General features: G+C 34.0%; 2 long non-coding RNA genes across 2 annotated transcripts; one reads left to right on the top strand and one right to left on the bottom strand.

Moving 5' to 3' along the window:
- The first annotated feature begins 1,529 nt into the window (after window positions 1-1,529).
- On the top strand, window positions 1,530-16,104 carry LOC120114181. Its single transcript, XR_005515367.1, has 3 exons — window positions 1,530-1,682; window positions 13,511-13,515; window positions 16,094-16,104. It is a non-coding gene; the product is annotated as an uncharacterized LOC120114181 (long non-coding RNA).
- On the bottom strand, window positions 6,799-18,785 carry LOC120114179. Its single transcript, XR_005515366.1, has 3 exons — window positions 18,707-18,785; window positions 8,953-8,956; window positions 6,799-6,811 (listed from the first exon to the last, which is right to left on the bottom strand). It is a non-coding gene; the product is annotated as an uncharacterized LOC120114179 (long non-coding RNA).
- Window positions 18,786-23,250: the final 4,465 nt, after the last annotated feature.

Here is a 23,250-nt window from a genome sequence, read left to right as displayed (position 1 = left end):
TCTAATAGACATATTGGAGTGTTTATATTATGTTTCTTGATCATGTATAATAAAAGTTAAAATGAGTATTCCTCAACTTTTCTATATTATCTCTATATCTAATATCTAATGAATTTACTTATACACTAATGTTAAATTTCTTTAGGTTAATATTTATTATTAAGGTTTATTAATTAAGATTAGATATTTTTTATATGTTAATATATTTAAATACTTATTTTTTAATTATGAGTTCAAATAATTTATGTAACACAAATTAAAAATATGTCATTGACATATAAATGTATTATTTATTGAATATGATTTAATTATATTTATAATTTAAGTTGAATCTAATATAAAAATATGAAAAAAAATATATATATTGCTTGGTGCCATGAACATGTAAAATGTGAGGTTTATATAGAAATTTGTCTTCACTAATAATTAGAAAAATCATATAACAATTTATGTACATAAATAATAACACCATTAGTTGTTACTACTAAAATGATAATATAAATTAGTTAAAAAATGATAATATAAATATTTTTATAAGTTATATAATCATACAATTAGGATCACATAACAGTCTAATTAATCATTTTTAATAAATAATACATTTATATGTCAATGAAATATTTTTAATTTGGGTTACTTAAATTTTTCGAACTCATAATTAAAAAAAAATAAGTATTTAAATATATTAACATATCAAAAATATATAATCTTAATTAATATAAGTCTTAATTATAAATATTAACCTAATATAATTTAACAATAGTGTATAAGCGGATTAATTAAATATATCGATAAAAAAAAGTTAAGGAATACACATTTTAACTTTTATCCCACGTGGTTAAGAAACATAACCTAAACACTTCAAAATGCTATATAAATTAACAACATTAAACTCTTTAACTCACGAAACTAATATGTATTAAATTATGTTGGTAGTCCTTATAGTTTTATTTTTCAAAAATTTTTTAAGTATTTTTTTTTGAAATGCTTTTATGAAATCTGATGTGACAAGAAAACCCTGAAAGGTGCGATCTTTGAAACACGTTTCTTCACGTGGTGTCATGTCAATATTTCTTTAGGAAAGCATGTTCCAGGAGATGCGCCTTCGGTCCACCTAAGAAAAAACGTGTTTCACGTAACGCGCCTTATTATTACTTTGTTTGGTGCTAGATCGTAAAAATTTGAAGAAATAATGTCAGATATGTAATATTATAATATTTGAGTGATTTTTGGTAGAAACACTGCTGAATTCCATGTTTAGACTTTGAAAAAAAGAAGGTTAGTTTTCACAAATATTTTAAAAACATAAGTCAATGTTAGGTTTGATTCTTTGAATTGGAGTATGCATGGGTTAGGCACGTCCTTGGGACCACAATGCAACGTTGTTCCACAATTTATTTAAGGATTTTTTACATTAAATCATAATAGATCCGAATTGTGTAATAAATTTTAAAAAATGGGATAAATTTAAACTCTGAAATTTATAATTATATTCTCTTTTTCGATGTAGTAAATACAACAATTTTTTTATAATCAATAAATTTAATTTTTTTAATAAAGCTAAGGTGATTACAAAGTAGTATATGTTCTAAATACTCTCAATCATTTGACAATAAACGCTCAATCACCCTGCTGCAGTAGCTGGTGCTCGAACCTGTGACATCTAAGAACAACAATGATTCGTTTGACCACCAAAATAAGTGTCCAAACTATAATGTTTTTTCCGAATAGGTGCCTAAACTATTTTTTGACTTATACAAGTATATAACGTTACAAATATTACACATTTAGGTGTCTAGACCGTCAATGACGTTAATTTTCCGTTAAATAACACGTGTCACAATTTGACGCTTTTAAAAATTTTATTAAAAATTAAAAAAATTGAAACTATATATATTTTTAAAGTAAAACATGAATATTTTTGAAATAACCTTAAACTTTAAAAACCTTCATTTTAACCCCTAAAATCACGCCAATCATCGACCTTTGTCGTCAACGAAGCTCCACCCGACCTCATCTCCCCTCGACGACCAAAATCCCCATAAAATTATGATCGACCGACAGTCGATCGACATTTTATACCACGCGAACCTTATGATGAAAAACGTGTTCCCACACGATCTCGACAACCAATCGTCAACAACTACAACTGTGTATGACTAGAAGGATGGTAGAGACTATGTCGGCGACGGTGGTCGTGGGCGAAAAGGTTGCGGTGACGAGTTAAGGATAAAATTTGCGGATATTAGGTATTTTGTGATTTTTTTATAATTTAAGAGAAGTTAGTGTTTTTTATAAATATAATAATATTAAAAAATATCATATTATAACACATGTCATATAAATGGAGAAATTAGTGCTATTGATGGCCTGGACATCTAAATTGATAACGCTTGTAATGTCATTCAAGATGAATCAAAATAATTTAGACACTTTCTGAGAATAGAAATATAATTTAAGTACTTATTTTGTATTAAGACTTTTCATTATTATTGGTGTTACGATTTTGTTGGGAAAAATCAAATCAACCCATCAAAATACAGTGACAATTAAGTGAAAACATATGGCACATTTTGCGGAAAGAAGAAAAAATCTTAATCAACGAATGAGTCATCACACATGAACTCTTCATTATATAATAATTTATTTCAATTTCAAAGGAAAATTATAAACCAAGTATAGAGTTTATTTAAAAATATATATTTAATATTTGGTTTATATATAAAACAGTATCCAGTGCTTCAAACTTCAAACTGGCAACAAATTGAATATTATAAAAGAAACAGGGAAAAGAAAACATTATATGAATAAAATAATGTTAGACTCTATGATATTTGAGAGTTGAAAACTATGTTTGCCGACAGGTCTCCATGTTCAATGTCACTGTCTTCCAATTTTGACATCAACGTCATACAGTATAATTAATTAATTAATTAATTAAAAGCTTTGTTTGAATAAATTGAAAAACACCTATTGATTTTGTGTTCTCAGTCAAACGTCATAAAAATTATAGTAGTAATAAGTTACAAATAGGTACCAAATAAAAAAATAAAATTAGAAAAAAGGAAAATCAAACTATTAAACACATTTTATAGGACGCGAAGTAGTCATACGTAGATAATTTGAGAGTATTTTTCTAATTAATATTGGGTGGGAGGTATTTCTTTAAAAAAATTAATTTTCGGAGGTTTTTTAATATAATAATGCCTATTTTATAGGTACCAAATAGGACCACTTGAAGCACCCCAATGAATGTAGTTTAGAAATAGAATCAGAAAGAAGAAGTAAAAGTCTGTTATGCGTCGCTTTACTGGTTTGTTTTGCTTGTTTCACGTATGAATCGGCTAAATAGTCCAATGATAAATACCAATTTGGTGGGTGCTAGATTAGGTCAGTATGATAAATATTAATGTTATTTGGTGATAGATTTTTATTATTTTTTGTAATTTTATTCCATGTAATAAATTCAACTTCGTTGACGAGAATAGATGGACGTGGCACTCACGGAATGACGCATAATTATATATTAAGAAAATAAATTACTAAAATATTAAAATAAATGAATTTATCCAATTTTAAGAGTTAAAATATATTATGAATTAAAAATAGACGACTGTCTCCTGTGTCCTCTTTTCGTCAATCTTTGGTTACAGTTCTACATTATTATATTATTTAATTTAGGTGAAGAGTCATAATTAGTGATTAATATTAAAAGTTATTGCCTTAACGAGGATGGAAAAAAGGAATAGTAAGAGTTAAGATGTTAAGTTTATTTTATGTCAGTGTTGACTAAAATTTTTTTTTTAGTAATTTTTAGTGTTAGTATTAAGGGTAGAGTCATTATAATTTCTCTTAAGTTGACAAATTCAGTAAATGTAATTAGTGACAGTAAATTGAGTTCTGATAGATTATATCAGAAATAGTAATTTCTCATTTAATTTTTAGGTCATTATATCCGAAGATACGAATAATACTATTAATTTATATGAATTAAGTCCGTAAATTACATTAAAATAACGTATCCGAGAAGAAAAAACCGGCACAGCCGGGCCCGGCTAGTGGCTTTGGTCTGTCATTCCCGCGTTTTCTTTTCTCGTTTCCTTTAACAGTGGGCATGGACCCACTCTATTTAATTGTTCGAACACTTGTTACTTGGACGCTTTGAGTTATTTATTTATTTTACATGTCTTTTTTTTAATAAAAAAAATAAGTGTATGAATTTTATCTAAAAAATAATTTGATGTCTAAAGAAATTTTTATTAAAAATTAGTGTTTAAAATTTTCTTAGTTATATTTTTAGGTGTCTATTATTATATATTTTTATTTTATTTTTAAATAATAGAAATATTGTTTTTAATGAAAAAAAAATTTTGGAAAAAAACTTAATTTATTTAAAAAACAATCCCAAACTTTTAATAAACTTATAAAAAAAAAATCTCATTTCAACCCCGTTACTATAGTGAAACACCAGAAGAGCACTGACGGAGCAACGACGACGAGGATTTTGAGCGGAATTAGATGGTGGTTCAAATAGTGGTGATGGTGTGACATGTGGATGTTTGGATCGACCGAAATCAATGAAAAATAGTGACGATGGACGAAATTTTAAACACTTCTCCACGGCAAACGACGGCAGCTTATAGCGAAAGGTCACCAGGGTTTGATATCTGTAGACACCCGTTTTTGACCTGGCTTAAAAAAATATTATAAATATTATTATTATTATTATTTAATTAATATTTTGATGCATACCACATACAGACCCGAGACATCTCCCCAGTAGTTTCACGACATGTTCACCAACATGCCGTATCACGTGCACCATACTAGTAGTGACAAGATTCAAGGATATGGGCACCATCCTCAATTGGATTTATCTGCATGATGGAAGGCTAAAAAAAATTGTTAGTGGAAGTTATAGACCCACGCAACTGCATTCTACCTAAACCATCACCAAAGTCAGCAAATCCAACAAATCTCACCTAACCCATCAACATCTTACCAAAACGTAAGAAAAAAAAGGAAAGGAACAAGGGGATTCGGTGAGGATGGAAACCATAAAAGGAGGAGAGAAAAAAGAGAGGTGGGGAAGAAAAAGAGGGGAATTGAAAAAAGAAGGGAATCCTATTCGAAACACTGGTAACAAAAAGAGGGGGTTTCTTTTTCTTTAAAGAAAGAACTGTAAACAGGGGAAATATTCCATCTATCTATTCGAAAGCAATAAAAGTATTTTTGAGGTAATCCTAGTTTCGTTTTCAATTTCCAGTATATATTACTTTATTTTTTTATTTCGAACCCAAATCAGCAGTGGAACAATCTGTTCTTTATGTTTATAACCATTTTCATATTCCAGTAATTAACCCAAAGAAATCAACACATGTTTGATCATAAGTAAAATAAGTAGGTTGATATAAAAATAATAATATAAACAAAGAGGATTTGGGGTTTATTTACCAAAGATGTTCGGGTTCCCTCACGGGAATTTACCACACTTTGGTGAGGTTACTGTCGCCAATGAACGACAGTTTGCATGCTAGTTTAATTGTTGTAATTCAATTAATGTAATAGTTGGTTTCCATTAGTCACTATTTGAGAGTGTAAGAGATAAAAAAATCATAATAAAAAACGAATAGTCAAGAAGAGATTTCTTTGCTTACCTTGTTTATTCGAATCCTTATCGTTTTTTTAAAAGCTGTCGGGTAGTTTACGTCGCCTAGAGATAACTTAGATTGTTTACCTTTTGAAGCCAATAGTTGAACTCTTTTGAACACATCCTTTCTTTGTAAGACTAAAGGAATAATCTTGAGAGGTAAAGGAGGAATCAAAACATCTGCAAATAAACATAATAAAAATATAATAGAAAATAAAACTAAAAATGAAAGGAAAGTCTTCTAAGATCTGTCATTAGGCAACCATAGATATGTATAAGAGAAAGTGGAGTTGATTTTTGGGCTAGGAACCGACCAACATTTAGGAGGGTGTGAGCGGCCGAGAAAGATGAGCGGGATTGAGAAGGGTTTCAATTAGATAATACCGAAGAATAAGAAAAAGATGGGAGAAGAGAAATGAAGAAGAAAAACGGCACAGAGGGAGAAACAAATAAAAATTAGGGCAAATTTCATTTTAAAATAATATATTTATTAAATCTTTAAAATAACGTCTTAGGAATGTCAGGGAAATATATATTTCACGCATGGCCTATTTGTTATGTAAACCATTTAGGTTTTACTTGTAACTCATTTTAGTCCTAAAATCAAGTCTTTGATGTTTTAATTTGGTCTCTTCATTTTATGTATATTTTATTTTAGTCCTAATTGTTTGTTTATTTAATTTTGGTTGTTTAGAAATTTAACCTCTAATTTTCTGCACGTTTCTTAGTCCTATGCATATTTAAGGTATATTGTGATGTTAGTTCCTTACAATGGTGTTTTGTTTTGTGTCAGTTTCATTTTATAGTATAATTCTGGAATTTTCACTTTAATTATTGTATGGTTTGTATTTAAAATACTAAAGATATTTAATCAATATTTTAATTTGTATAGTTTTTTTAAAAATTTGTAGTTTGATGTGGTATGTTTTATTTTTTAAGTCATATTGATTCATAACACATTAATATATATGAATAAGTTATAATATATAGTTATAAAATATGTATATAATTCTTGTATAAAGATGTCATATTGCATGATAATTTTTCTTATATTATTTTAATATTTTTATGTGAATGAGTCAATGTGGTTCTATTAATTTGTTTTTTTATTTTTTATGCAAAACGTCAATTTTTAATTTATATTTAATTCGTATTTTATCACTAAAGAGAAATATTTTTTTATGAATGAGAAATAGTTTGAATAGCTTTCCCATGGAGGATACCAAATTTCAAAAAAATTTATCGAGTTAAAAGATTTTCTTTAAATTACTAGTTCGAAGCAATTAATTAAATTTCAATAAATGGATCATAATTTAATTTTATATTTAATTCATGATTTTCACCATTTACGACAACGGGTAAGCGAAACAGTACCAATTTTGGGCGCTATGGGGGTGCTAATCATTCCCCACGCGTAACCGACTCCCGAACTCGTTTTAAACGAATCTTTGGTAAACACAGGCCAGCTTTTGTCTTAAAAATGATTTTTCTTAAAATTGTTTTTAAAAGACGTTTTTAGGTATTCGACCTACCTAACCCAAAGGTTGATGGCGATTCTTTTTAATTCTTTTTAATTTATTTCAAATTACTCCAAAATCACCCATTTTCCAAAATTAAAAGTCGTAACTATTTTTAAAACAATTAAACGATTGTCCCCGCCGGAAAACGGTTACGACAGGTTGGCGACTCCGCTGGGGACCAGAATTTTTTAGAGAGTCAGTCTGTAAGTCGCTTACACATTGTCGTTTGGTAGAAATTATGAGTTCGAGTCTTTAGTTAACTTTTGATCCTTTTATTGAAGTTTTTAATTGCTTCATTTTATTATTGTCTTACTAACATTTTTATCTTTGTTTTCAGATTTGTCCAAAGTTTTGTCGAATTGTGTCATTTTCCTTTTGAGTCAAAGGGTTGAATGTTCCTCCTCACACACGTCACGAGCATTTGCATAACATAAGCTCTATACCCGAGCTTCGAACCTTTCTAAGTGGGGGCAAAAGCGACGCCTTCGTGAGAATTTATTCTCCGTGCAGGCCTAGCAAGTAACCTTCGGGATTCATATACCTTATGTTTTCGTGAGAATTTATTCTCCGCATAGACATAAGGGAATGTATCCTCTCGAATTGAACTCGATCCGTTTAAGCCTATAATGGGTGAGGATTAAGGGTTTGGCAGCCCAAGGGGGCACTAACATTAAGGACAATTCGAGTACCTTTTTCTGTTAGAAACGCAACCACGCATATAGTGAACCGTAGAACGATCACCTGAGGTATAGATATATCGAACCTATGTCTGTCAGTAGGTACCCAAAATAGGTGTACACAAAGGAGGAGTGTTTCTGAACTTTTTCTTTTTTGCTTTAAATATTGTTTAATAACAGCATGCGAACTAGATACCATGTGGTTAGGATTAATTTCGTGAAAAATCATTGTGGGTATATAACATGTTTGGGTAGATATCATGACGGGATAGGTGTTATATTCATCTTTAAATGACATTTTTATTTGTATTCAATTTTCTTACTTGTACTAATTCATTTTCATTTTTTTGTGTTTTTTTGTTATCTGCATTGCATCATTCAAGATTAAGGGTGTTGATCTTTAGTTAATCGTCAAATTGGAAAGCTTTCAATAATGGACGAAAAGTATTTAAATCAAGTAGTTCAAAACTCTGAGGTACGACAGTGGGCTGAAGCATTGCAAAGATTGGAAGGAGACAGTTTGCTAGCTGATCACATGTCAGATTTAGCGGGTTATGCTTCCGTTTCTCTTAAAAGAAATGACATTCAGGACTTACGAGACATTTGGGAAAAATGGGAGTCGAGTAAGAAGCGGCAGTTTTACCAGTGTTATGGGGATATTTCCTATCTGTTATATGTTGATATAGATGATGAGTTGATCCGAGCCTTGATTCAATTTTGGAATCCAGGGTACAACTGTTTCACTTTCAATAAAGAAGACATGGTTCCTACCATCGAAGAATATATTGCCTTGTTGCGCATAGAGGATGCTCAAGAGAATCGGATTTATTCCAAGTCCATCAAAACTCAACCCTTCAGAATCAAATTAGCCAAAATCGCAGGAGTGCGTGAGGAATGGGTGGTTGCTCGTACCAAACAAAAAGGTGAAAGTGAAGGCATTTCTTGGATTGCTATTAAAGGAATCATTCAAAGTCATCCTGACGAGAAGGTGCGATTTGACCTCTTTGCACTGGGTATTTATGGCTTAGTCATTTTCCCGAAGGCCTTGGGATTTATTGAGGCTGCAGTTGTGGAATTATTCGAGCAATTACAAAAAAGGGTCAACCCTGCTCCTGTAATTTTAGCAGAGACTTTTCGATCCTTGAATGCTTGTCGAAGGCTTGGAGGTGGTCGATTTTCAGGATGCGCGCAATTACTATATGTCTGGATCCGTAGCCACTTCTGGAAAATTGAAAAAATTTCATATCATCGGTTTAGTACAAGTTACTCGCCTTTAAGAGAATTTCTAGAGAAAGATTGGCCAAAAGGAGTCACTAAAGACATGTGGATAGATGCCCTTAAGAATATGCAAGACAAGGATATCGTTTGGTGTGCCTCTTGGCAAATACAAAGTGAGTTCCTCTATAAGTGCGATGACTATAATTGGGTGATGTTGCTCGGTTTATGGGGAGCAATTGGGTACGCACCACTTTTGGTTATGAGGCAATATGGTGGCCATCAATTTATCCCAGTCACTGCTGGATTGCACTCATCTGAGTTTGTATTCTACGGAAACAATTACAAGAAAAACATCTCGGATGCAGTTAGAGGATGGAAGAAGACTTTCTATACTAGAGCCGATGCAGCCAAGGTAATGTTGACGCCAAATTATGAGGAATGGAGGTCTATAAGAAAGAATGAAAATATTCCTCTACCTGACCAAAGTAAGGATATAACTATGGAGGAACGAATTCAGATAGTCCCATCGGAGATAGAGATCTTAAGAGCAGAATTCGAAGCTGAGAAAGAAGGTTGGTCGAAAGAACTAGAAGAGATTCGACAAGACAAATTCATGTTGAGTATTGATGTTGACTTTCATGCCGCACAATTTGCAATGCTAAGAAAGAGAAAAGAAAAAGTAGATTCGGAGTTGAAAAATATGAAGAAGGGTTACTACAAGCTGCAAAAATCTAGGATAACAATTGAGTCAAGTAGAGCATCAGCCCAGTTAACCAAAAAGTTAAACGCAGAGAAACATCGAAATAGAGATCTGAAGGAAAAAAACGATCGTCTACTCAAGAGCTTGGAGAAAGGGAAAGAAAAAATAGAAGAGCTTGAGCTTGATAAGAGGGAGCGGATCATAAGATACAAGGCCGAGAGTCTCAAAGCTATGGAAGAACTAAAAAGGGAGAAAGATCGAGTTAAAGAGCTAGAAGCTAAGAAGACTATCACGATCATGGGATTTGAAACTGAAATAAATAATATGCTTATCGAACTTGATATTAGAGGACAAAAAATCGAAGAATTTGATATTAAAAGAAATAGGTGGGAACTACAAAAGAAACACTTCAATACTAGGCTCGAAGCAAGACAAGAGACAATCAACAGCTGGATAAAAAGGTGTGGAGATAAAAATGTACAAATACAGAGTCTTAATCGAAGGATGCAGGAAACAAAAACGAGACTTGAAGAGTATCTGGCTCAATGTCGGGCTAAAATCACAGAATTTAGTGATTATATCCTGCAACTCGAAGAATCCTTGTTCCGAGGAAGGATTATCATGGGACCAAGTAACCTTCAGGAAAGTTATGAAGAGAATGCCTTACTGCGAAATCGAATTCGAAGCCTGGAAAGCACACTGCAGAGTTGTCAAGTACGAATCACTGAGCTAGAAGGAAATCTCCAAGGAACTATTGAACAGTGGCAAACATCGAATGATTTCTATGAAGAACAGAGTGCAGATAGAAGCAACATGGTAGTCGAGGCTATAATACAGATGAGTGAAGTTGCCAGATACATTGGGGAATTAGCTGTCGAAGCAAAGGTCATCGAGCATCACATCAATCCGGTTTCTGAGTTTGGGAAGAAGATGTCTTGGTTGATTAAAGAAGTTGTCGAACTTAATCAGATGGCTAGGCCGTATCTGTAGAAGTGAACTATTGTGTAATAAAAACTTTGTGTTCCAATGGAAGTTGTTCTATGATAATTAACTTTTTGAGATCAATACCTTTTACATACATTCATTCTGCATTGCATTTATTTTAAATATTTTGCATTAATACATGCATTCATTCATTAAAACACCAAAAATAATGTAAAATATGATTTCCAATCATTGTAGTTATTCTGGCATTCACCTCACACCCGTACGGTACTCGGAATACAATAAAGAAAATGGAAGCTAGAATGATCCAACTTGAGCAAGAACAAAAACAAGCTCAAGAAGAAATGAGAGAGAGATTAACTAAGATGGAAGCAGAGATAACAAACTCGCAAGCCGGTCTACTACAAAGGATGGAAGAAATGTTTAAGAAACATGCTACAGGTGGAAGGATTGCGGATGACCAACTAATGTCATCCGAGCAAGATCCATCACATCCTCCAGGGTTTGGAGCTGGAGCATCACATCCTGCGGGGTTTACTTCTGACCCTCAGTACCCACCAGGGTTTACACCAGAATCCCGTCCTCCTCCTGGTTTCACACCTATACATATATCCGCTCATCCTTCGGTACCTCAAGAAACTCGACCTCATGTATATGTTAGCAATGAGAATCAGCAGCACCACATGGGATCCACATTCCTAAACATTTATCAGCCTGTTTCAGGTGTAAGGATAGGGGAATTTAATACCGAGCATTTAACCCCGGATCTGAACGAGTTAGCCGAGAACGAAAAAGCCAATGAACAGATAAATCAACAATTGAAGAAATTGGAAGAAAGGGTAAAATCGGTAGAAGTGATTGAACCGTTCTATGGGTCTGATGCTAGAGAGTTAAGTTTGGTCCCAGATCTGATTATCCCTATAAAGTTCAAGGTTCCCGAGTTTGAAAAATACAATGGAACCACTTGTCCTTCATCTCATATAACCATGTTTTGCCGGAGGATGGCTGGCCATGTGAACGATGAAAAACTGTTGATTCACTGTTTTCAAGACAGTTTGACAGGTTCTGCTGCTAAGTGGTATAACCAATTAACTAGGGCTCATATCAAATCATGGAAGGACTTGGAAAAAGCATTCCTAGAACAGTATCGCCATGTTACATATATAATTCCTGATGGTGGAATGGGATCAGTAAAAGCCCTCAATATCACAACTCATTGTCATGGTCATGTCTTGTCAGGCGTTTTGATTGACAATGGGTCTGCACTTAATGTTATGCCTATGGCCACATTACGGAGGTTACCGGTGGACAGCTCACATATAAGGGCCTACCAAAACATTGTTAGAGCTTTTGATGGAACCCAGCGGGATGTGCTTGGAAAGATAGAGATACCACTGTTGATTGGACCAACTGTCTACAATATTGATTTTATGGTGATGGACATCAATCCCTCATATAATTGTTTGCTTGGGAGGCCATGGATTCATTCTGCAGGGGCAGTCCCTTCGTCCTTGCACCAAAAATTAAAATTCGTGACAAATGGCCAGTTGATTAGTATTGGGGCAGAGGAAGAGATTATTGCTTCTGTGACGACTGACGCCCCATATATTGAGACGAATGAGAATGCCCTAGAGTGTTCCTTCAGAGCTTTAGAATTTGTCAACGCCACTTTCATTGCTGAAGGAAACAAGATTCCTCGCCCGCGTTTATCTTATTGTACTAAGATGACTGTGCGAGAGACTCTAGGAAAAGGAGTCAAGACAGGAAAGGGTCTCGGTATATGCTTGCAAGGGAGTTTATATCCCAAATTTGTCATGATGAAGAACGATCGCTTCGGGCTGGGATTTAAGCTTGATTTTCAGCAAAGAAAGAAAGAAATGAAAAAGAGAGGTGAAGTGAGAAGAGCTAGACTGAAAGGAGAGGATATTCCATGGGAGCGTATGCTTTTCCCTCCCCTAGAAAGCTCTTTCAAGTTTGGGGGAGTTTTTGATATGGAGCAACAGTTAGCCAGAGCAATTGATGAAGAAGAGCAGATGAAAGACAGAGACTTGTTCAATGAAGCTATGGAGGGTTTGGTCATTAACATGATAACTGGGGATGATAAAGCGGGAAGATATTTGGCTGGAATCCGTCCTTGCTTCCCTGGGGAAACACTGAAAAATTGGACTGCAGAGGATCTCCCTGTAGTTTTTAAGATTAATTCAGAGTAATACCCAGTACTAATCCTTATACTTGTGCCCGCAAGTATTAAGGAATTTTCATGAGGGCAGCTATGTTAACTTTACTTGCTTTCAATAAAAGACAGTCTTTTGTTTCTTAAATGGCTATCATTATTTACATTTTCATTTTCATTCTTTATTCTTTATTCTTTACATTCATTTCATAAATTTTGGTCTCCTTCCAAATATATATTCGATTCAATTTTTCCCTTTGCAGGTGTCACCATATCAATAGCATGAATGTTTATGAATTTAATACTGAGATAAACTTTGAGCAACCCATATGTCTGGAAGAAATCAATGAGTGTCAAGATGAGGTAGAATGTGATGTTCCTAACGAACTATTAAGACTGGTAGAAAAGGAGGACAAACAGATCTTACCTCACCAGGAAGAAACTGAGGTTATAAACTTGGGAACTGATGATGACAAGAGAGAAGTTAAAATCGGCAGCACACTTTCTGTTGAGATAAGGCAAGAATTGATAGATCTGCTCCGAGAATTCAAGGATATCTTTGCATGGTCTTATCAAGATATGCCAGGACTGAGTACAGACATAGTGGTGCACAAGCTTCCGATAAAGCCTGAGTGTAAACCAGTTCAGCAAAAGCTCAGAAGAATGAAGCCAGAAATGTTATTAAAAATTAAAGAGGAAGTGATGAAACAGATTGATGCAGGGTTTCTTCAAGCGGCAAAGTATCCGGAATGGGTCGCAAACATAGTCCCTGTGCCAAAGAAAAATGGGAAAGTTCGCATGTGTGTGGATTACAGAGATCTTAATAAAGCAAGCCCAAAAGATAATTTTCCATTGCCTCATATAGATACTTTAGTGGACAACACTGCTGGTCATTCGTGGTTTTCTTTTATGGATGGCTTCTCGGGGTATAACCAAATAAAAATGAACACTAAAGATATGGAAAAAACCACATTTGTGACTATGTGGGGCATATTTTGCTATAAAGTGATGCCATTTGGTTTGAAAAATGCTGGGGCAACTTACCAAAGAGCTATGGTGACTCTTTTCCATGACATGATGCACAAAGAGATTGAAGTGTATGTGGATGACATGATTGCCAAGTCCAGGACTGAAGGAGAACACATTCAAAACTTGAGGAAGCTTTTCCAAAGACTGAGAAAATATCAATTGAAACTCAATCCAACTAAATGCACCTTCGGGGTAACATCAGGGAAGCTTCTGGGTTTCGTGGTTAGTCAAAGAGGAATTGAGATCGATCCAGATAAAGTAAAGGCCATTCAAGATCTTCCACCATCTCGTACACAGAAAGAAATTCGAGGTTTCCTAGGAAGGTTAAATTATATATCTCGATTCATTTCACAATTAACTGAAAAATGTGATCCAGTTTTCAAATTACTTCGAAAGAACAACCCCGAAGTTTGGAATGACGAGTGCCAAGAGGCTTTGGAGAAAATCAAAAGATATTTGTCTAATACTCCAGTTCTGGTGTCACCAGTTCCTGGTAGACCATTGATCCTTTATCTAACGGTCTTTGAGAATTCGATGGGATGTGTTTTGGGGCAGCATGATGAATCTGGAAAGAAAGAGAGAGCCATCTATTATCTAAGCAAAAAGTTCACCGATTGTGAGATCCGATACTCGCCAATTCAAAAGCTATGTTGTGCTTTGGTATGGGCTACTCGAAGGCTCAGGCAATACATGTTATACCACACTACTTGGTTGATATCTAAGCTTGACCCTTTGAAATATTTAATGGAATCACCGGCTTTAACTGGTAGATTGGCTAGATGGCAGATGTTGTTATCAGAATTTGACATTGTATATGTGAATCAAAAAGCAATCAAAGGGAGTGCCATAGCAGATTTCCTTGCAAGTCGTGCTTCAGATGATTATGAGTCCTTGAACTTTAATTTTCCAGACGAGGATTTGATGTGCATTACAACCAAGGAGGAAACAATTTCAGATGATAAATCCTGGAGGTTGTATTTTGATGGGGCATCTAATGCTTTAGGACAAGGAATTGGAGCGATACTGATTTCCCCGGAAAATGTCTATTATCCTTTTACAAGCAGATTGGAGTTCTTTTGCACCAACAATATGGCAGAGTATGAAGCTTGTGCTATGGGATTAAGAGCAGCTATAGAAAGAAAAATCAAAGTGCTCCAAGTATATGGAGACTCCTCATTAGTGGTGTATCAATTGCGAGGAGAATGGGAGACAAAGGATCCAAAGTTAGTGGAATATCGAAGATTGATCCTTGAATTGGTAAAAGAATTTGAAGATGTCAATTTCAATTATCTCCCTCGAGAAGATAATCAAATGGCAGATGCTTTGGCCACACTGGCTGCAATGTTCCAAGCAAATAGAAGAGTTGATATGATGCCAATTAAAATGCAAATATATAAAACCCCGGTACACTGTTATGATATCGAAGAAGAGGTAGATGATCGTCCATGATATTATGACATTTTACAATACATCAAGCATCAAATTTACCCACTACATGCATCTGAGATCGATAAAAAGACAATAAGGAAGATGACTGCTGAATATGTATTAGATGGGGAAGTTTTGTACAGAAAGGGTAGTGATCAAGTTTTGATGAGATGTGTAGATGCCCGAGAAGCAAGAAGTATACTTAAAGAAGTGCATGAAGGGATATGTGGAACACATGCAAGTGGGCTTTCTATGGCCAGGAAGATCATGAGATATGGATATTATTGGGCCACTATGCATTCAGACTGTGTTGATTATGTAAGAAAATGTCACAAATGTCAAATTTATGGTGATAAGATCCATGCATCTCCGTCACCTTTGCACGTGATGACTGCACCATGGCCGTTTTCTATGTGGGGCATGGATGTCATTGGGGCAATTACACCAAAGGCTTCGAATGGACATCGCTTCATATTTGTGGCAATTGATTATTTTACTAAGTGGGTTGAGGCTGCCTCATATGCAAATATCACAAGATCTACAGTTTGCAAATTCATAAAGAGAGAGATAATCTGCCGGTATGGGTTGCCAAAAAGAATCATCACAGATAATGCCACCAATTTGAACAATAAAATGATGGTAGAACTTTGTACTCAGTTCAAGATAAAGCATTCTAATTCAGTGACCTATCGTCCAAAGATGAATGGGGCAGTGGAAGCAGCAAATAAAAATATTAAAAGGATCATCACAAAGACCACTGAGACTTACAGAGATTGGCACGACAAATTACCTTTTGCTTTATATGCATATCGTACTACAGTGCGAACTTCGACAGGGGCAACGCCTTTCTCTTTAGTTTACGGGATGGAGGCAGTCTTGCCAGTGGAAATAGAAATCCCATCACTTCAAATTCTGAAAGAGGTAAAGTTGGATGAAGCTGAATGGGTTCAGCCTCGGTTTGACCAATTGAATCTCATTGAAGAAAAGAGATTAAAAGCTATTTGCCACGGTCAGATGTATCAGAAACGGATGATGAGAGCTCATGATAAGAAGGTTCATCCTAGAGAATTTCGAGAGGGTGATCTAGTGCTAAAAAAGATTCTGCCAATTCATAAAGATTTCCGAGGAAAATGGATGCCTAATTGGGAAGGTCCATATGTTGTCAATAAGGCCTTCTCTGGGGGAGCATTGATTTTAGCAGAGATGGATGGGGAAAAACTGAGAAATCCGGTAAACTCAGACTCTATTAAGAAGTACTATGCTTGAAAAAAAATGAAAAAATAAAAAGAAGAAAAAAAAGAGAAAAAAAAGAAAAATAGAAAAAGGAGGGTTTGAGATGAAAATCCGCAAAGGACATTTTGAAACCAAATGAAGACTTTGAGTTGAAAACCTGAAAAGGCGGCTCAAAAGCATTTTGAGATTAGGCATCAGACAACTAAATCTTCTTGAGGGTCTGATATTTTGAGAGAAGCTTCACATCTATAGACATTTTGGCAATTCTCGAAGTCCTCCAGACAGAAGCTCAACTCAATAGTTATATCAAGTGGATTGATTCAGGAACATTCGTGCTAATGATCCATAAGGACATTTGACTTATGGTTTTAAATTTCCATTATTCATGTGATTGCCATAACTTTGTAAATTCAATTTCTTGTCAGTAAATTCGAAGTTTGTTATTTCAAGTTCCAATTTTATTCATTCTTCTTATAAGTAGATTGACATGGCATTAAAAAATAAAAGATTTTTGGTATTACTCTGAATTAATACTTCCATATTAGAGATTCTAGCCCTAATGATTGAAAAGATTAGGGTATGATATGGCCAAAGAAAATGCATGTGAGTTGAGAAAAGAAAGCACATTGAAAACACTGATATTTTGATACGCTGACAAAGATGAGCAGTTCAAAAGGAAACATAAAAGGATTTGCATGGGAACAAGAGAAATGAGAATTTGCGTAAAATAGCCCAAGCAAAATGTGGAGTGCAAACGAAAGGACAGATGACGCATTTAAAATGAAAATTTGCAGGACCACAAAGTTCATAATAATAAAATGCCATCATGCATACATCAGTAAGCATCTATAAATAGGAACATGCTCATTCATTCATATTCATTGAAATGCTTTGAATGTTTTGACAGAAATTCAGAGAGAGTCAGTAACAATTAAGATCCATCACAGAAAGAGATTGATCAACATTTCCAATGAAGAGTTTATAATGAGAAGAACTCATCCGACAGAGGGAGAAGAAGTTCATAATGAGAAGAGCCTATTCGACCTATCACTCGATTCATGGCGTTTCGAATCAGTGACACCTCGCTTGAGGGATCAACATTTCCAGAGAATAGTTCATAATGAGAAGAACTCGTCCTAAAGGAGAAAGTTCATAATGAGAAGAACTTGTTCCTTTCAAATCCATCAAAGAAAGAGATGGATTAAAATTTCCAATGGAGAGTTTATAATAAGAAGAATTCATCCAACGAGAGAGAATAATTTCATAATGAGAAAAACTTGTCCAACTTCGCATTAGTGTTTCCAATGGAGAGTTCATAATGAGAAGAACTCATCCGACAGAGGGAGAAGAAGTTCATAATGAGAAGAGTTTGTTCGACCTATCACTCGATTCACGACATTTTGAATCAGTGACACCTCGCTTGAGGGATTGACATTTTTAATTAAGAGTTCATAATGAGAAGAACTCGTCCTAAAGGGGAAAGTTTATAATGAGAAGAACTTGTTCCTTTCAAGTCCATCACAGAAAGAGATGGATCAACATTTTCAGTGAAGAGTTCATAATGAGAAGAACTCATCCAAAGAGGAAGAAGAAGTTCATAATGAGAAGAACTTGTTCAACCTTGGTTTGATTTCATCACAGAAGGAGGTGGATCAACATTTTCAGTGAAGAGTTCATAATGAGAAGAACTCATCCAACAAGAGAGAAGAAGTTCATAATGAGAAGAACTTGTTCAATCCAACGCTTTACAACGAATGATATCAAAATCAAACGCTAAATAAAAAGGAAGATCGGACAAAAACTGGTTGTCTTTTTCATCTTTGCCCTATTCTTGTTAACACAAGAATATGCAAAGAGGGGCAGCTGTAGACACCCGTTTTGACCTGGCTTAAAAAAATATTAAAATATTATTATTATTATTTAATTAATATTTTGATGCATACCATATACAGACCCGAGACATCTCCCCAGTAGTTTCACGACATGTTCACCAACAGGCCGTATCACGTGCACCATACTAGTAGTGACAAGATTCAAGGATATGGGCACCATCCTCAATTGGATTTATCTGCATGATGGAAGGCTAAAAAAAATTGTTAGTGGAAGTTATAGACCCACGCAACTACATTCTACCTAAACCATCACCAAAGTCAGCAAATCCAACAAATCTCACCTAACCCATCAACATCTTACCAAAACGTAAGAAAAAAAAGGAAAGGAACAAGGGGATTCGGTGAGGATGGAAACCATAAAAGGAGGAGAGAAAAAAAGAGAGGTGGGGAAGAAAAAGAGGGGAATTGAAAAAAGAAGGGAATCCTATTCGAAACACTGGTAACAAAAAGAGGGGGTTTCTTTTTCTTTAAAGAAAGAACTGTAAACAGGGGAAATATTCCATCTATCTATTCGAAAGCAATAAAAGTATTTTTGAGGTAATCCTAGTTTCGTTTTCAATTTCCAGTATATATTACTTTATTTGTTTTTTTATTTCGAACCCAAATCAGCAGTGGAACAATCTGTTCTTTATGTTTATAACCATTTTCATATTCCAGTAATTAACCCAAAGAAATCAACACATGTTTGATCATAAGTAAAATAAGTAGGTTGATATAAAAATAATAATATAAACAAAGAGGATTTGGGGTTTATTTACCAAAGATGTTCGGGTTCCCTCACGGGAATTTACCACACTTTGGTGAGGTTACTGTCGCCAATGAACGACAGTTTGCATGCTAGTTTAATTGTTGTAATTCAATTAATGTAATAGTTGGTTTCCATTAGTCACTATTTGAGAGTGTAAGAGATAAAAAAATCATAATATAAAAAACGAATAGTCAAGAAGAGATTTCTTTGTTTACCTTGTTTATTCGAATCCTTATCGTTTTTTTAAAAGCTGTCGGGTAGTTTACGTCGCCTAGAGATAACTTAGATTGTTTACCTTTTGAAGCCAATAGTTGAACTCTTTTGAACACATCCTTTCTTTGTAAGACTAAAGGAATAATCTTGAGAGGTAAAGGAGGAATCAAAACATCTGCAAATAAACATAATAAAAATATAATAGAAAATAAAACTAAAAATGAAAGGAAAGTCTTCTAAGATCTGTCATTAGGCAACCATAGATATGTATAAGAGAAAGTGGAGTTGATTTTTGGGCTAGGAACCGACCAACATTTAGGAGGGTGTGAGCGGCCGAGAAAGATGAGCGGGATTGAGAAGGGTTTCAATTAGATAATACCGAAGAATAAGAAAAAGATGGGAGAAGAGAAATGAAGAAGAAAAACGGCACAGAGGGAGAAACAAATAAAATTAGGGCAAATTTCATTTTAAAATAAATATTTATTAAATCTTTAAAATAACGTCTTAGGAATGTCAGGGAAATATATTTCACGCATGGCCTATTTGTTATGTAAACCATTTAGGTTTTACTTGTAACTCATTTTAGTCCTAAAATCAAGTCTTTGATGTTTTAATTTGGTCTCTTCATTTTATGTATATTTTATTTTAGTCCTAATTGTTTGTTTATTTAATTTTGGTTGTTTAGAAATTTAACCTCTAATTTTCTGCACGTTTCTTAGTCCTATGCATATTTAAGGTATATTGTGATGTTAGTTCCTTACAATGGTGTTTTGTTTTGTGTCAGTTTCATTTTATAGTATAATTCTGGAATTTTCACTTTAATTATTGTATGGTTTGTATTTAAAATACTAAAGATATTTAATCAATATTTTAATTTGTATAGTTTTTTTAAAAATTTGTAGTTTGATGTGGTATGTTTTATTTTTTTAAGTCATATTGATTCATAACACATTAATATATATGAATAAGTTATAATATATAGTTATAAAATATGTATATAATTCTTGTATAAAGATGTCATATTGCATGATAATTTTTCTTATATTATTTTAATATTTTTATGTGAATGAGTCAATGTGGTTCTATTAATTTGTTTTTTTATTTTTTATGCAAAACGTCAATTTTTAATTTATATTTAATTCGTATTTTATCACTAAAGAGAAATATTTTTTTTATGAATGAGAAATAGTTTGAATAGCTTTCCCATGGAGGATACCAAATTTCAAAAAAATTTATCGAGTTAAAAGATTTTCTTTAAATTACTAGTTCGAAGCAATTAATTAAATTTCAATAAATGGATCATAATTTAATTTTATATTTAATTCATGATTTTCACCATTTACGACAACGGGTAAGCGAAACAGTACCAATTTTGGGCGCTATGGGGGTGCTAATCATTCCCCACGCGTAACCGACTCCCGAACTCGTTTTAAACGAATCTTTGGTAAACACAGGCCAGCTTTTGTCTTAAAAATGATTTTTCTTAAAATTGTTTTTAAAAGACGTTTTTAGGTATTCGACCTACCTAACCCAAAGGTTGATGGCGATTCTTTTTAATTCTTTTTAATTTATTTCAAATTACTCCAAAATCACCCATTTTCCAAAATTAAAAGTCGTAACTATTTTTAAAACAATTAAAACGATTGTCCCCGCCGGAAAACGGTTACGACAATATCGATGCTGATGATAGTTACGGTGATGATCACTGCTGACTGACATAAAAGGGGGAAGTGGGGGAGGGGAGAAATCACGGGTGATGGTAAGGGTGCGGGTGAAGGTTTGGGGTATGTTGGGTTTTTTTCTTCAAAAAAATATTATTTTATTTTAAATTAAATTCTCAAAATTACCAGAATTTGACATGTGTCACTTAATGGTCAATTAACGGTGATTTTTAACGATGGATATCTAAATGTATAAATTTAGAAACTTTAGGCACCAATTTTTAGTGAAAAATTCTTTATACACTAAAACGTTTTCGATGCAAAGTTCAAGCACTTATTTTTATATTAAGATTTTTTTCCAACTTTCTTCCCCTTTTTTCCGAACAAATGACCTATGTTGTAAATAAATTATTGTTATTCCTTAAAGACCGAATTCGAACACTATAGATATCAGAAATATGATCGTTCATTATTAAAAAGTTAAAAATTATCTTTAAACAAATATTCCTTACACTTACCCTAACTAATAATAAAACTTTCTTCACTTTTCATTAGTTAAAATCAAATTCCGTAAATAAAATTAAACCAGTTACTAATAGTTAAATCTAAACAATAACTTTAAATATAATAATTCATATGTCGCTTAAACTCACTATTTCTCCTTTTGCTAATGATTTTAGATTTTGTAATAATTTTAAAAATCATATAATATTATTTTCGTTACAAATCAATCTAATATCAAACCAGGTTCAAATGAATAAAATATTTTTATTTTAAATAATAATAAATATTAATTTTATTATAATTATTATTATAACTATTTTGTATTTTTATACAAATACCTGAGAAGCATTTATTTTAAAATTTAAACCTATATTTAATAATATTTAAATATTATTTAACTCAATATAATATACAAACCGGCAAATTCAACGAGATAATGCTCTCAAATTCTTTATTTCACGAAATAAGGCAGTCCCCAGATTAATTGCTCAAATGGGGTGATTTCCACAGTGTTGGCGTAGGTCGCCAGGGCATCCCAGCGACATGGTAGGTCGCCATGCACGCCCGACGTCCAATGTTCTGCCGCCTGCTACTCTGCTTTGGTGCTTTGCATGGGCCATGCACGTGGCATGGGATAGGTAGCCATACAATCCTCTCCTCGCGTGTGATTCCGCTTGCAGCTGCTCAGGAGAACCTATTCCTCCTGCTCCTCGCGTGATTCCTCTTACATCTGCTCAGGAGACCTCATGCATACAGCTGTAATAGATGTATTATTGCAGCATGATTTGAGCTGCAAAGTGTGCAGCTGCTCAGGAGGGTCGTGTGCATGAGGGTCGTGTGCATGAGAATGATCGTGTGCATGGGAGCAGAGGCGCAGAGGCAGCAGAGCACGTGAGAGCTTGGGGCGAAGGCATAGGTCGTTGGGATCCCTTGGCGACCTACAATGTCGCTGGGATGCCCTGGCAACCTACAATGTCGCTGGGATTCCCTGGAGACCTACCCACGTTGCTATGCTGCCTTGCCATGCTGCCACCAGACCCATGCCACGTTGCCATGCCGCCATGCACAGCCATGCAGAGACTCCAAGCTCGTCCGGATGCCATAGCGACCTAGGCAACACTGTGGAGATCACTCCATTTGAGCAATTAATCTGGGGAGATCATTATTTCGTGAAATAAACAATTTGAGAACATTATCTCGTTGATTTTGCCTATACAAACCAGTTCAGTAGCTAATTAATATGATTAAACATTTTTGTCAAACTTAGATGTAATATTTTGTCCTCACTCATTTAACACAATATTTTTAAATCAATTCGACATTATAAGCAATTCCGATGAGAATATATATTTTCAATAAAATAAAAAATCAACAGTTTTTTCACAAATCTCCCAATCACCGTTAAAAATAGAATTATACATAACAGAATCTCACGCACTCGCCAATCACTATCTCGTTTTCTTTCTCTTTCTCTTTCTCTAAGAAAATCCGTGGATTTTCCCACCGCAATTTCTAACTCTAAACCCATTTGTGGTTATATAATTGTGGGTTTCCTTTACCAAAAGAATTATAATAAACCCACAAAAGATCTTGAAAGCGCGTGAAAATTCAAAAAAGAAATGGTTAGTTGAATATGAGATCATTCTCATTTTATCCTCT

The sequence above is a fragment of the Hibiscus syriacus genome, unplaced genomic scaffold, assembly GCF_006381635.1.
Source record: "Hibiscus syriacus cultivar Baekdansim isolate YM2019G1 unplaced genomic scaffold, ASM638163v2 tig00110220_pilon, whole genome shotgun sequence".
Lineage (NCBI taxonomy): Eukaryota > Viridiplantae > Streptophyta > Magnoliopsida > Malvales > Malvaceae > Hibiscus > Hibiscus syriacus.
This window is presented reverse-complemented; position numbering and strand designations above follow the sequence as displayed.